The sequence below is a fragment of the Ctenopharyngodon idella genome, chromosome 7, assembly GCF_019924925.1.
Source record: "Ctenopharyngodon idella isolate HZGC_01 chromosome 7, HZGC01, whole genome shotgun sequence".
Lineage (NCBI taxonomy): Eukaryota > Metazoa > Chordata > Actinopteri > Cypriniformes > Xenocyprididae > Ctenopharyngodon > Ctenopharyngodon idella.
In genome coordinates this window covers 846,584-862,356 of record NC_067226.1, presented here as the reverse complement: position 1 = coordinate 862,356, position 15,773 = coordinate 846,584, and the positions used below count along the sequence as shown (strand labels likewise).

General features: G+C 38.1%; 1 protein-coding gene across 2 annotated transcripts in view; it reads right to left on the bottom strand.

The window, feature by feature from the left end:
• The window catches only part of LOC127516272 (E3 SUMO-protein ligase ZBED1-like), a 31,910-nt gene extending 18,854 nt beyond the window's left edge, over positions 1-13,056 (bottom strand). For both annotated transcript variants that reach the window (XM_051900740.1, XM_051900739.1), the window contains exon 1: positions 12,954-13,056. The gene's annotated coding sequence lies outside the window, so the exon portion shown is untranslated. The remainder of the gene's footprint in view (positions 1-12,953) is intronic.
• Between the last annotated feature and the right edge of the window lie 2,717 nt (positions 13,057-15,773).

The window sequence follows — 15,773 nt, the reverse complement described above, 5'->3', positions numbered from 1 at the left end:
TTTTGCGAAAATGTCAAAAGTGGTACCAAATGTAGTTCAAATGATGATGAGTTCCAGTCACAGTCCTCTCTGCCGGTAATAGTTTTTTATAGGGTACAGAGCAGAATTTAACTTATTAATCCATGAAAATATGATAAATCCAGTTTCTCTCCGTGAAGGCACGCCCTCATTTCAAATGTCAATCCACTGAAACATGGCATGTCGCAATCTGTTACGAAGCAGGTGAGAACCAATGAGCGTTCGATATCAGTGCCGTAAACCATGTCGTAACGCTTCTCGAGGGTGGCGCTACTTTAAAATTTAAATTAGTGATGGGAAGTTCGGTTCTTTTCCGCGAACCGGTTCTTTCGGAAAGTTCGATTCAATAAACCGGTTGAAAAAAACGGTTCACCGGTTCTTTTACGCTCCGACGTAATGACGTCATCCGCGATGACGTCGTCTATCGCGGGCCGGGATGAAAAAACACTTAACACATTCAAATATATAAAGTCAGTAATCATAACATCAGTCAACTAAAACATCATTATAATCTGAAACATTTCTTACCATTTAATTTTGCATCTAAAGCATCCATATACAGGTAGTGATGTGCAAACGAAGTTTTACAGTCATAAAATGAATAAATTAGTCTTCATCAGCGCAGAAACCATGATCCCCTTACATTACGATTTATTTGTAATTACATAAACTTACGTTTCGCCAGATTGGCCCCTCATTCGAGTCCTCTCATAGCATCAGTTGTCCTAGTTAACCGGTGCTATGACAGTCATTACTGTTCTGTAGCTTCAGATCACACGCTGAATCACAAATGCGCAGTATCATCAGCTCATCGGTTCTCAAATCGGACACGTCCGAAAGAAGCGGTTCTCGGTTGTGTACTGGTGATCCGAAAACCGTTGCAACCGATTCTACTCAAGAACGAGATTCGAGAACAACGAGAGCGATTCAAAATGAGTCGCTTGTTTGCTCGCTGTAGTTTGATTACATAATTTTTTTATCTTTATATCACCTTGTTTAGAAATTAAATAAGCTGTACATGGATTATTTATGAAACAAATAAATGTTTAGTTTGATAGTTTTACAAACAATTGTTTCCAATCTTTAAAAAAAATAACTTGAAAGCACAACTGCACAACTTTTACTATATTGCTTTTTAAATAACATTAATATAGAAAAATAATTTTGTAGAACTATTTATGAACATTATAATTGTACAAAATGTACAAAATATTATGTTCATGTTGGCATGTAGTTTATTATGTACAGTATGTACAGTATTTTGTATGTTATTAATCTGTTATGGTGTATTTGGAAAAGCACAATAAACTTTTTGTATTTTGAATTAAGTCATAAATATTTCCAGTATGTTTTATATTATCACACTTTCCGATGTTCAACAAAACTTGACTAATATACTTTTCGTTCTCTTGAAAAATTACACGCATGCGCAGTATCATCAGCTCATCGGTTCTCAAATTGGACAAGTGGTTCTCGGCTGTGTACTGATGATCCGAAAACCGTTGCAACCGATTCTTGACTCGAGAACGAGAACGGTGACAGGCCGTGTACGTTCGTTCGTGTACGTTCGTTCGTGTACGCCGCGCATGCTTACTCATATCAGCTGCTCTGCTGCTCGTGCTCATCATCATTTCTCTCTTTACAGCAGGTTAAGTCAGTGTAGCCTACTGTTGGAGTAACCGAATAACTCCGGGATGTTGGTTTATTTCGAGAGGTAGTGTCAGGCACGTCAAAAAGTGAGTAACTTTAGTAATTTGTGGATTAGTGTTTGCTTACTGGAGATGCGAACTGTTTGGAACGATTCAGACCGATTTGGTGAACTGGTTCGACCGGTTCACTGAAAAGAACCGGTTAAAAAGAACGATTCGTTTGCGAACCGGACATCACTAATTTGAATCATAACGAGCGCGAGCTTTGACTGTGACGGTCGCTGTTGCTGAGAATGAAGATGAAGATTGATGGATAAAGGGCTGAATTTAGATCTGTTCCTTACAAATATATGGATTCTAAAGATATGGAGTACAGCGAACAAATAAAATGGATGTGATTTGTGAATTTATGTTGTGCTTTAGTGTATCTTATGCAGGCGCGCCGTTGACACGGGGGACAGGGGGGTCAGGACCCCCGCAGTTTTGAAAAGACAGAAATCGACCCCCGCACTTTTGATAAGGGCTGCTTCAATCAGTCACACTATATCATCTTTTAGCTTAGGATATTTTCTTTCAAATGAGACCATTTTCACGTTTCTGAGAGTTTTCGTTTGTAAATAATTAACTCTTTTGTCGCGGATGTGAACAGGAAATGCGCTCTCGAATGGAGAAACACACAATCTCCAAACAATCGATCAAAGCGTGCTAACATTTTAGGACAGGTCGATGGTATATAAATCATGCCCAAACGTTAGCGTTTGTCAATCAAGCCAAACCGTCCATTCAGAAACCGAGAAATTTGACACTTTAAGGTAAGGAGGCTGATCTCTCAGGTTGACGCGCAAGCTGGCTTGACTGGAGTTTTCGTGAAGATATAGTTTATGGACTGTTTTGATTTCGGTAATTACATCTAGAAAGGTAAAAGCATTGATGGCATCTACAAAAGAGATATCTGAAAGCGAAACAAAAGTGATTATTGCCTCGACCAGCGACACAGTGGAGAGGACGCACGAGAGGAGACCTGCGCGTTTAATTGGTATGTGTATACTGTAATACTGCATTATGCTTATCAGTGGCGTGCACTTTGATCGCGAAAGTGCCCTTTGCGGTCGCATCGCGGTGCCCCCGCGTTCCCATTTCTCCCATTAAAGCCACGATTTTAATATTAATACATGGGAATTCATATACATTCACACTTTACGTTACATGATTTACGTTTTTTTGCTGTTAATACGTAAGTATTTTTATGTTTTAGTGCTATAAATACGTCAATGTTGTACGTTTTTGTGTGTATGAAAACGTAAGTAAATGTACGTGTGGTAGAACCACAATTTACGTAAAAATACACACGTTTTCTCATGAGATCACGTTGGAGCATCAGTAGCCATGAGTCGCATTGAAGTGATATCATCTCCCTCTCTTCGATTGATTGGCTAGTGGAGGAGCTGTCAATCTAGAACTAGTGACCCTTTAGCCTGCCCTAATTTACATGAAACTCAAACTGCAACATTTGGAAAAGCAAGAGCAGAACGTGGAAAGAAGAGCACAAGCGTACAAAAGAGTAAAATATGAGCAGAAAATGTAAGAGAGCACAAAGTACAGAGTAATAAAAGCAAGGAAAACAACTTTTAAAAAAACACAAACACAAGTTTAAGATTTGTGCAATATCATTTTTAATGTGTTTAAAGTTTTGATTCATGCTTGTTTTTTTAAACACCATTTCTGTCTTTTTCCTTGTCTCTTACCTTGTCTGTGTGTCAGCAGAACATTGACATTTAATTCGGAAATGGTTCAGAATGCTACAGGGTTTAAAAACAGATGGAAAGAAGGAGAGAAAGCAATGCTGGTTTATGGATGGGGCCAGTGCCTCAGACTGTCAGGGGACTCTAAAGTCTCAGGCTGCATTTAAATAATGCATGATCATGTGACACTGAAGACTGGAGTAATGGCTTCTGAAAACTGCTTTTTAAAATATAAATATTAAAAAAATATATTTTAAAAATATATAAGAAAAGTTATTTTAAATTGTAATAATATTTAACAATATTACAGTTTTACTGTATTTTTGATCAAATAAATGCATGAGACTTTCAAAAACATGTTCTTTAAAAAACATTAAATTTCACATTCAGATCTTGTCTTGACAAACTTTGCTTTTCTCAATAAAAAGTACAGTTGTATTTCTTTGAATTTCAATTAATTTGAAACGTTCCTCGTTACATTTAGCCCCGATTTCACAGACAGGTCTTAGATTAAGCCAGGATTATGCTTTAGTTCAATTAGGGCATTTAAGTAGCTTTTATAAACGTGCCTTAGAAAAAAAAATATTACTGGTGTGCATCTTGACACAAAACAGTGGAACTGACATATTTTAAGATATGTCAGTGCAAGTTGCTTTCAGTTAAAATAGCTCAAACATGCATTTTAGTCTGGGACAAGGCTTAAGCCTTGTCTGTGAATCCAGGCGATAAATTTGAATTGCAATTTTTGCATCCTACCCCAGTTCAAACTGAGTAATTGAATTGGAATTTAAAAGACATTCTCAATTCATTTGTTAAAGGTACAGTATGTATTTTTGCTGCTAGAGGTCACATATTCAAAACAATAACAAAAGCGTAGCTTGATGATGCAGTGAAGAAGTGTGGAATGATAGGAGTTGTCGTCTTCACCTCCACTGCTGATGAAAATCAATCCGATGGGACTCACAAATCTTGTTCATGGATGAGGTAATGAAATAAAATTCTGTAACTGTTATGTTTGATCACATGATTTTATTTTATTCTAATGAATTAGCCGCAAGTAACGTAATGTTTAATGCTAAATTACATACTCATACATGTCATTTTTTTTTTTCCGAGCTTGGAATTTTGGCCCGAACCCAGAGTACTCCCCCCGGTTTACCAATTAGATAGAACTAGAAGTGAGGAGATAGGGTGGAGGAGGGATGCTGATAAACTCTCAGATGAACAGAGGTAAGTTTGCTGTATTACAATTGTGCCACCCAGTGGCCATTTTCTTTCAAACTTCGCACAGACCTCTAGGGCCACTAGTCAGACAGGCTCACCGAATTTTGTCCCAATTGGCCTCCGTTAACCTGGTCTAAGAGGTGCTCAAAATTTATATGCCGATGGCAGCCATGTTTTTCGAGATACACGAATGTCATCATACATCATCAAGGCAACTTGGACAAAGACAGTGCATGCCAATGTTCAAGTCAATTGGACTAACAGTTGCGTAGTTATAGCAGTTTTTATGTTTTTTTTCGTATTATAGTGCCACCAAGTGGTAATTCTCTGCAATTTTTTTTGTGTGACCACAGAATGAACTCGTACATGTGTATGACAAGTTTGGTGAAAATATCTCATTTCGTTCAAGAGTTATAACCATTTAAGTGAAAGTGGCCCTGCCTACTTAGAACGTTTTGGAGTCCCGTCACGAGAGTGAATCACCGATTCAAAATTCTAGATGATATATATCAAGTTTCGAGTTAATTGAACAAACGGCCTATGAGGAGTTGGAAAAAGTAGATTAGGGTCAAGGTCAAGGCCAAGGTATCTTTATTAGTACCCAAAGGTAAATTTGTTACGCAGTCAAGAGATTCAGCAATCCATCCTTAAGACAATTCATAAGACATAAACAACATACAATAACAATAAAATATTAAAAATAAACAAAATAAAAAGTCATGACAATGTGCTTCTACACACACCCTCGATGCCCACCTAAAATACATAAAGTACATAAAGTAACCATGCATATCATCTCCTGCTTTTTTCATTTAATAATTCTATAGCTGCAGGTACAAAAGTATTCCTATATCGTCTAGTTCTCCACCCAGGAGCCACGAACCGACATCCAGAGGGGAGGAGCTGGAACTCAGCATGTAAAGGGTGGGAACAATCTCTAATAATAAAACTCGCCTTATGCTGTAAATAGTTGGAGTAAAGACCTGCTAAGTGAAGTTGTGGTTCACCTATAATCTTACTTGCCCACCTAACAATTTGATTCAAAGAATTTTTGTTCTTCAAAGACAAATTACCAAACCACGCCACAAGGGAGAACGACAAGACTGATTCAATAAAAGCCCGATAGAAAAGGGTCATCATAGATTTGTCAATGTGAAATCTAGACAGCTTTCTGAGGCAAAACAGACGCTGACGTCCCTTTTTACATACCATCTCACAGTTCTTTTCAAAAGTCAATTTAGAATCTATGACTGTCCCTAGATATTTGTAGCTTTCTACACAATCTACCGCCTGATCTTTAATAATTGTAGTATCACACTGCAAAAAATGCTGTTCTTATTTAGAGTTTGTCTCGTTTCTAGTCAAAATATCTTAAAGTTCTTAAATCAAGAAGCATTTTCTTGACAAGTAAAAATTATTTTCTTGTTTTCAGGAAAAATAAGTCAAAATTAAGTGAGTTTTTCCTTAAAACAAGCAAAATAATCTGCCAATGGGGTAAGCAAAATAATCTTATTTCAAACCAAAAATAAGCTATATAATCTTGTTTTCAGTTTGGATTAAGATTATTTTGCTTACCCCATTGGCAGATTATTTTGCTTGTTTTAAGGAAAAACTCACTTAATTTTGACTTATTTTTCCTGAAAACAAGAAAATAATTTTACTTGTCAAGAAAATGCTTCTTGATCTAAGAATTTTTAGATATTTAGACTGGAAACAAGACAAAAATTCTAAGTAAGAACAGCATTTTTTGCAGTGCATAACGTAAAGTACAAGTTCTAAAATCTATAATCATGTCCTTTGTTTTAGTTACATTTAACTCCAAATAAGATTCATCACACCAGGTGACAAGCTCCTCAATAACAGGACCATGGCCAGACTCATTGTCGTGTAGCAGACTCACGATAACGGTGTCATCAGCAAATTTCAATATAGTCCTATTTACATGGTTACTTTGGCACATATTAGTATACAGAATATAAAATAAAGGTGAAAGAACACAGCCCTGGGGTGATTATTCAGAAAATTCAAAATGGCGGAAATGAAATCAGAGATATACGTTTTGTTTGCCTTGAGCCAAGGATTCCAATGATATCATGATATACAGGTGCTGGTCATATAATTAGAATATCATCAAAAAGTTCATTTTTTTATTATAAATTATTTTTAAAAATGAAACTTTCATATATTCTAGATTCCCTATATGTAAAGTAAAACATTTCAAAAGTTTTTTTTTTAAATTTTGATGATTAGAGCGTACAGCTCATGAAAGTCCAAAATCCAGTATTTCAAAATATTAGAATATTTCCTAAGATCAATCAAAAAATGGATTTGCAAAACAGAAAAGTTCAAGTTCTTTAAAGTATGTTCTTTTGTGCACTCAATACTTGATCGGCAGGACATATTACAGCAAATGACTTGCTCCTAGCACAAATTACTGCATCAGTGAAGTGTGGCATGGAAGTGATCAGCCTGTGGCACTGCTGAGGCACTATTGAGCCTTCAGATCATCTGTATATTGTTGGATCGACTGTTTCTCATCTTTCTCTTGAAAATATCCCATAGATTCAGGTCAGGCATATTGGCTGGCCAATAAAGCACAGTAATATCATGGTCAGCAAACCACTTGGAAGTGGTTTTTGCACTGTGGGCAGGTGCTAAAGTCCTGCTGGAAAAGGAAATCAGCATCTCCATAAAGCTTGTCAGCAGATGGAAGCATAAAGTGCTCCAAAATCTCCTGGAAGATGGCTGCATTGACTTTGCACTTGATAAAACACAATGGACCAACACCAGCAGACGTCACGGCCCCCCCAAATCATTATTGACTTCAGAAACTTCACACTAGACTTCAAGCAGCTTGGATTCTGTGCCTCTCCAGTCTTCCTTCAGACTCTGGGACCATGATTTCAACATGAAATGCAAAATTTACTTTTATCTGAAAAGAGGATTTTCGACCACTGTTCACTGTCCAGTTCTTTTTCTCCTTAGCCCAGGTAAGATGCTTCTGACGTTGTCTCTGGTTCAGAAGTGGCTTGGTAGTCCTTTTCCTGAAGATGTCTGAGTGTGGTGACTCTTGATGCGCTGACTCCGGCTTCATTCTACTCATTGTGAAGCTCTCCCAAGTGTTTGAATTGGCTTTACTTGACAGTATTCTCAAGCTTGCGGTCATCCCTGTTGCTTGTGCACCTTTGCCTACCCAATTTCTTCCTTCCAGTCAACTTTGCATTTAATATGCTTTGATATACACTCTGTAAACAGCCACCCCATTCAGTAATGACCTTCTGTGACTTACTCTCTTTGTGGAGGGTGTCAATGATTGTCTCCTGGACCATTGCCAAGTCAGCAGTCTTCCGCATTAGTGTGGTTTCAAAGAACAAAAGATACCCGGAATTTATACTGTAGGGATGGTCATTTAATGAAACTCAAATGTAAATATTCTAATATTTTGAGATACTGGATTTTGGACTTTCATGAGCTGTACGCTCTAATCAACAAATTAAAAAAAAAAAACTTTTGAAATGTTTTACTTTACATGTAGGGAATCTAGAATATATGAACGTTTCATTTTTTAAAATAATTTACAATAAAAAAATGAACTTTTTCACGATATTCTAATTATATGACCAGCACCTGTACACTTGAGTCTACGACAAATGGTCTAGGAGTTATGAGCAGTTTCGCGTTGTTGATCGCTGTAGCGCCCCCTATTGGCCAATCGGGGTCATACCTTGTCAGGCTCTCCCCAAATTGAGACCTACCATCTGGCCAGGTTTCAAGCCTCTAGGCCTTACGGTTTGGTCTGCATGATCAGTTTTACGGCGGAATAATAATAATAATAATAATAATAATAATAATAAAAATCCTTACAATTACAATAGGGTTTCAGCACTTCGTGCTTGAACCCCTAAAAATCCTAACAATTACAATAGGGTTTCAGCACTTTGTGCTTGAACCCCTAAATATACCATTTTTATCATAGTACTGTATTGTAGTTAATGGCAATTTCATGTTTTGTTGAATTATAGCGCCACCAAGAGACACAATCCCACCAATTTTTTTATTTTTCCTCAGGGTAAGCCCATACATGTGTGTCAAATTTGGTTAAAATATCTAATTTCGTTTTAGAGTTATAGATGTTTATATGTATGTGAACATAAAAAATGACTCATGGATGACTTTGTTTTGATTTTTTTGACATTTGGGCATTAGCATTTTGTTAACCAGCTAAGGTTTCGTGCTTTCTACGGTGGTTTTGTCTCGATCGGAGTAACGGTTTCGAAGATATTCACAAAAGTTTTTTAAACGCTAAATCACCATGTCGCACAAACCATAAGGCGAAACCTAGCATGTTTGGTATTGTTGGACTCGGCAAGGATTCAGGAGTTGAAGGAGATGAATCCCGTGAAAATAAGTCAACCACACCCAAAGTTATAAGCATTTGAATATTTGATTTTACTACTAGGTGGTGCTGGCATGAAACTTCTCAGGCTCTTTCAGGGTATCGTGCTGATGACCAATACCAAGTTTTGTAACGATATGCTAATGTGTTTGTAAAATACAGCATTTTAGCACAAAATTCAAAATGCCTGACATCCAAAATGGCTGATATGGGAAAATTGGATATCATTCGACTCGGCATGATGCCCCAAATCTAATGAGACATTTATGATTTTTGGACAAACCGTTCAGAAGTTATAAGCAAAAAGAGCCATTTTTTGTATCTCCGGACCAGTAAGTGGCGCCACGCCGAAATGCTACATGTTGCCTCTGGTCATGCTTGTGATGACATGTACCAAGTTTGGTCTGAATACAATAAAGCGTTGTGGAGATACAGCCTCAAGTCTGATTTGGCAAGCTTTTCGTCAAATTCATTTGTGCAGTTTTCGAGAACGGATGGTTCTATCAAAAAGCGTTTGATAACTTTTCGCAAGCATGGTCTGAAGATGATCTGGTTCAAATTTCGTGAAAATTGGAGCAACGGCCTAGGAGGAGTTTGAAAAAGTATGTTTTTCAGAAAATTCTAAATGGCAGGAAAATGCAATCGAATTGGCTTGAGCCAAGGAATCAGAGAAAAAAAGAATTTTGTTTCTATCCCTTACGGTTCAAAAGTTATTAGCATAAACGTAAGTGAAACTTTGGACAGCTGGTGGCACAAGAGGGATTGAGTTAGAAACTCCAAATTTGCTATGGACAAATTGAGACTGGCCTCTATCAGTGTGCCAAATTTCATAACTTTCCCGCAAGCGGTTCTATGGGCTGCCATAGACTTCAATGGCGGAAGAATAATAATAAGAAGAACACTAACAATTACAATAGGTGCCTACGCACCTTCGGTGCGTAGGCCCCTAATGAGTAGTATCTGCATGTAAACTCCATGTAAAATGAAACAGCTTTTATTAGGCTAAGACAATCTTCATCTCATGTGGGTGTACAAAACTGTAAGCTTATTTTTTAAAGTATTATTCATTTTGTTATGTGTAAAACCTTTTAGTGAAAGAAAAATGACTGATTGGAGTTCTGAGGGCAGACTCTCTCTCCCATTGCAGTCTTTCCATCATGGAGTACAATCACATTAACAAATCAGTCTGTTTAATGATGCACACAAGTGGGCAGACCGTTACGCCCACCCATTCATCTCAGCCATCATATTTACCTCAATGTGATCTCATATCATCATCCTCTCATTTTTTCAATCACCGTGATTTTGCCAAGTAAGACGTGTTCCTGGAACACATTACTGTCAAATAAACAACCCAACCCAATTCCTAACCATCAACTAGCTGTCAAATCAGGGATGATGTGTTAGTAAAAATATTATATTGAAATACTGATAAGAAACTCCAAACCCAGCCCTAAACCTAAACAAGGTTAATTCAAATTTGTTTTAAATTTCCATTTAGTTTAAATGGTGCAGACTATACTTTTTATTTAGTTTCAGTATAGTTTGTGTTTTCATCACTGTAGCAAAACATGTTCAGTCTGCCTGACACACTAAACTTTATCAGAAACTTCAGAATAATAACTAATAAAAATAATAAATAAATAATCTAAATTATAATACCATCAAGTTCAACAAGTGCAGTACTTGCTGACAATAAAATGTGCCGTTGCTACAATTACTGCCAGATTGCCCACACCAGAAAAGAATCAGTCACTGCACTTGTCAAAGTTTGCATGGTTCATGACATTGAATCTTTTAAATGAATTCAGAAGTTTTGCTAGAGGCCGTTAGTATAAACTAAAAGAAACATGAAGCATTTTCTTCATTGTGTCTTTGTAACATTTCACTTCCAAAGGGGACGATCATGTACTAAAGGTGTGGTTTGTTGTTTTACATGTCTAAATGAGAGATTCCTTTTGACAGAATAGAACTGTTTAGTCATGTCATCAATTTGCAGGCCAGCCCAGAAGGCCACCATGCTCTGGAATTTCTAATAGGTTTTCACCAAGCGGCAACCTCCCCTAGTTTCTCTTGAAGCCAACACGGAAAAGCAAAAAGAGCCATTTTTCGTATCTCCGGACCAGTAGGTGGCGCTGTGCTGAAACGCTGCATGTTGCCTCTGGTCATGCTTGTGATGACATGTACCAAGTCTGGTCTGAATACAATAAAGCGTTGCGGAGATACAGCCTCAAGTCTGATTTGGCAAACTTTTCATCAAATTCATTTGTGCAGTTTTCGAGAAAGCTTTTGATAACTTTTCGCAAGCATGGTCTGAAGATGATCTGGTTCAAATTTCGTGAAAATTGGAGCAACGGCCTAGGAGGAGTTTGAAAAAGTAGGTTTTTCAGAAAATTCAAAATGGCGGGAAAATGTTCATGCAATCGAATCGGCTTGAGCCAATGAATCAGAGAAAAAATAATTTTGATTATAGCCCTTACGATTCAAAAGTTATTAGCATAAACGTAAGTGAAACTTTGGACAGCTGGTGGCGCTAGAGGTGCTTGGCCCCTAATGAGTAGTATCTGCATGAAACCAACACGGAAGTGACTTAAACTGAAATTCATCGACTGGCCGCTAGGGACAGGCTCCAAAAGAGAGCAGAATCTCATTGAGTCCATGTTAAAATGCCCAACTTTACAGCAGAAAAAACATGTTTACAGCCTGGTACAAATTGTGGTTTTGGTCTATACAGCTAATTTTGACCTTCATGACAACTCTGAGGGGGGTGAATTTTTTTATAGCTCATCTGTTTAAATTATATTAAGCCTTAACGTTCTGCATAATTAAGGCCATGGCCACTTGAGTGACAGATGAATTGCAGCTGCTGTCTGTGAGTAGTCACTTTACCTCAGATAATTCCAGCCACTCAATTTGGCATCTTTGCCGTGTTTGTGCTTTTCCGGGAGTATTTCACATAATTATATGCTGTGCTTATGGTCGGGATAGATGCGTCTGTGTACATGTGCACACATGCGGAAGATAAACAGAACACACGTTGTTGGATCATCTTGGCATCAGCTAAAAGTTTTGTCCGCCAGATTTACTACAATGACAATGGCTGGAGAATGTGCCTCTCAAGACACGACAAATTCCGACAGCACTGCTTGGATATTATAACTAAAACTGCTGCACTATTTTGGATGCGGGCTCATTTGTTTGTGAGAGTCTAATGTATACGATCATATACAATTTTACAACATAAACGGTGCTCAGATTGTATAATTTCTTGAAGAACGATGATGGAGAGCAGATCGTTCAGAAGAAATATGATGCAAACAATGAACAATATATCAATATTTCGTGGATTTAAAGTTTTTGTGGACAAAATGTGTTGTTTGTATTTCAATGGATGCTCATGGACATTTTACCCAAGTACGATGGACTGGATTCACCTCGCGATCGCTATTTCATTATAAAGGTATGGAGTCCCGTTTTGATTTTGCGTGTTGTCATTTACACACCCGACACAAATTACAATATTACTGTTGCTAGTAGTGATGGGAAGTTCGGTTCTTTTCCGCGAACCGGTTCTTTCGGACCGTTCGATTCAATAAACCGGTTGAAAAAAATGGTTCACCGGTTCTTTAACGCTCCGACGTAATGACGTCATTAGCGATGACGTAATGGCGTCAAGTCTATCGTGGGCTTAACACATTCAAATATAAAGTCAGTAATCATAACATCAGTCAATTAAAAACATCATTATAATCTGACAATTTGGTTTTTTGTATCTAAAGCATCAACACATATGCAGGCAGTGATGTGCAAACTAGGATGTTTTACAGATATGACGTCAATAAATTAGTCTTCATCAGCGCAGAAACTATGCTCCACTTACTATGTATAATCCATTACTGTTTATTTGTAATTAAGTAAACTTACGTTTCGCCAGATTGGCCCATTATCCTCGTTTCACCCGCGCTCACGATGGCATCAGTTGTCCGGTTCAGAGTTCAGACGCCTGTGGCGTGCTGTGCTGTGACAGTCATTACTGTTCGGTAGTTCAGATCAGACACGCTGTCGCTGAATCACGCATGCGCAGTATCTTCAGCTCATTGGTTCTCAAATCGGACACGTCCGAAAGAAGCGGTTCTCGGTTGTGTACTGATGATCCGAAAACCATTGCAACCGAGAACGAGATTGAGATTCGAGAACCGCGAGAGCGATTCAAAAGGAGTCGCTTGTTTGCTCTTGCTGCAGTTTGATTAGGTCATTTTTTATCTTTATATCACCTTGTTCAGAAATTAAATAAGCTGTTCCTGAAAAACATGGATTATATATGAAACAAATAAATGTTTAGTTTGATAGTTTTACAAACAATTAATTGCTTCCAATCTTTAAAAATAATTAACATGTAAGCACAACTGCACAATTTTTACTGTAATGCTTTTTAAACAACATCAATATAGAAAAATAAGTAGAGCTATTTTTGAACATTAGATAGTTTGATCTGTGTACAAAATATTTGTTCATGTTGCATGTAGTTTCTTGTACAGTATATTTTGTATGCTATTAATCTGTTATGGTGTATTTGGAAAAGCACAATAAACTTTTTGTATTCCACATTTTGGTTTTTCTTTACAGTATTACAGTAAATGCTAAAATACTTGCAAGAATACATTTTAAGAGGAATATAGAGCAAACTATTTTCTGTTGGTTAGGCTTATTAGTCTGCTAAAACTCGCTGTTGCTAAGGGAGACTGGGAGTCACCTCAAAAGTCAAAGGGCATGTACTACCCTTCCCCCACATAGCTGTATGCTGTACAGTGATGTGGGGGAAGGGTCACCTCCTTTTGACACCTCTCACCCCAAAGGTTACAAACAACAACCAAGGCAGACAGGTAGAAAGAGCAGCCACACAAGATGACCTCCAGAAAAAGAAGCAATATTTGGCTTCACTTTGATGAGGCTGGACCCCAGAAAGCAAAATGCAAGCTTTGTAACATTATTTTGTCAGGCCAAGGAGGATCAACATCAAATTATAGAAGACACCTGCAAACAAAGCATCCAACTGCATTGCTTGTGCAAGTGAGACAAGAGGATTCTACAGAATCAACATCAGCCTCAGGTACTGCTTCTACAGCTGCTGTCTCTTCTGATACTGCTTCTACTTCTACTGCATCCACATCTGGAACTGGCACCAGTGGTGTCCAAAGAACAAGACAGAGTCAAATATCAAGCTTTGTCAGAACACCAATTGGCCCTGTCAGACAAAGCAAAGTTGATGAGGAGTTGGTCAAAATGATTGCACTGGATTTACAACCTTTTTCAATTGTTGATTACACAGGATTTAGAAGATTATTGTAGGCACTGGATCCATCATACGTTTTGCCAAACCGAAAGACCATATCAAACACTCTGGTACCACAGCTCTACAGCAAAATTAAAGAAGAGGTGATGGTGAAAGTCAGCAAAGCTTCAGCTGTGTGTCTGACCACTGATTGCTGGACATCAAGGACAACTACCAGTTTTATGGCAGTCACTTGTCATTTCATTGATGAAAGTTTTACACTTTCATCATTTCTTCTGGACTGCTTCTCATTTACAGAGAGGCATACTGCTGACAATCTGGCAGCTGAACTTAAAAAGATTTGTGATGAGTGGGGAATCGCAAACAAAGTTGTTGCATGTGTCACTGACAATACTAGCAACATAAAAGCAGCTATCCGGAAAGCTGAATGGAAGCACTTGCCATGCTTTGCCCACACTTTAAACTTAATTGTGAGGGAAAGCTTAAAACCCATTCAGGGGATACTGGCAAAAGTGAAGAATGTTGCTGAATATGTCCACAGAAGCACTGTTGCAACAGAACGATTAAAAGCAACACAAAAACAAATGGGCCTTGAAGAGGTGAAGCTTAAGCAGGATGTAATAACAAGGTGGAACTCCACTTATTACATGCTGAAAAGATTTTGGCTGCAGAAGGAAGCAATCATTGCAACACTTGCATTGGTCAACCCCAGCCTTCCAGCCCTGACACTTGAAGAGTGGGACATAGTCAAAGATGTGTGTGAGATTTTGAAGCCCTTTGAAGAAGTCACTGTTGAAATCAGTGCTGAAAGGTATGTATAAATTAATTTAACATATAACTGCTTCCACTGGTGAAATACTTTAAGTGTATGACATATTTCAACCCACCTGGTTTATGCTTATTGCCTTCTCATATACACATTTGATCTAATTAAGTTATTTTGTCTTTTTATTAAAACAGATATGTGACTGCATCCAAGGTCATTTTGATGGCAAGGGGATTGCAAAAAATTGTCCAGCAATTGCGGGGTGCTGTGTCTAAACATGGCCCAGTTATTGCAATGATGAACACACTGGCTGAGGATATGCAAAATCGCTTCCACAACATAGAGCATTTTCGTCTGCTTTCTGAGGCTACCCTTCTTGACCCCCGATTTAAGCAAAGGGCCTTTCATGATGCTGCTTCTGCAGATGACGCAGCCAAAAGCATAAGTGCAGCTGCTGCAAGGGTTTGGTCCAGTACAGATGAGCAAACTCAAGCTGAGCACACATCTCCTCCAGCCCCTCCGTCTTCTGAACAGCAATCTTCAATCAGGGAGGATTTTGATGAATGAGTGGCTGATGCAGTCAGCATCAGCAACCCAACATCCACCGCAGTGGCAGAAATGAGAGGGTATCTTGCAGAGACGTTGATTCCAAGAACGGAAGACCCACTGACTTGGTGGAAAGCAA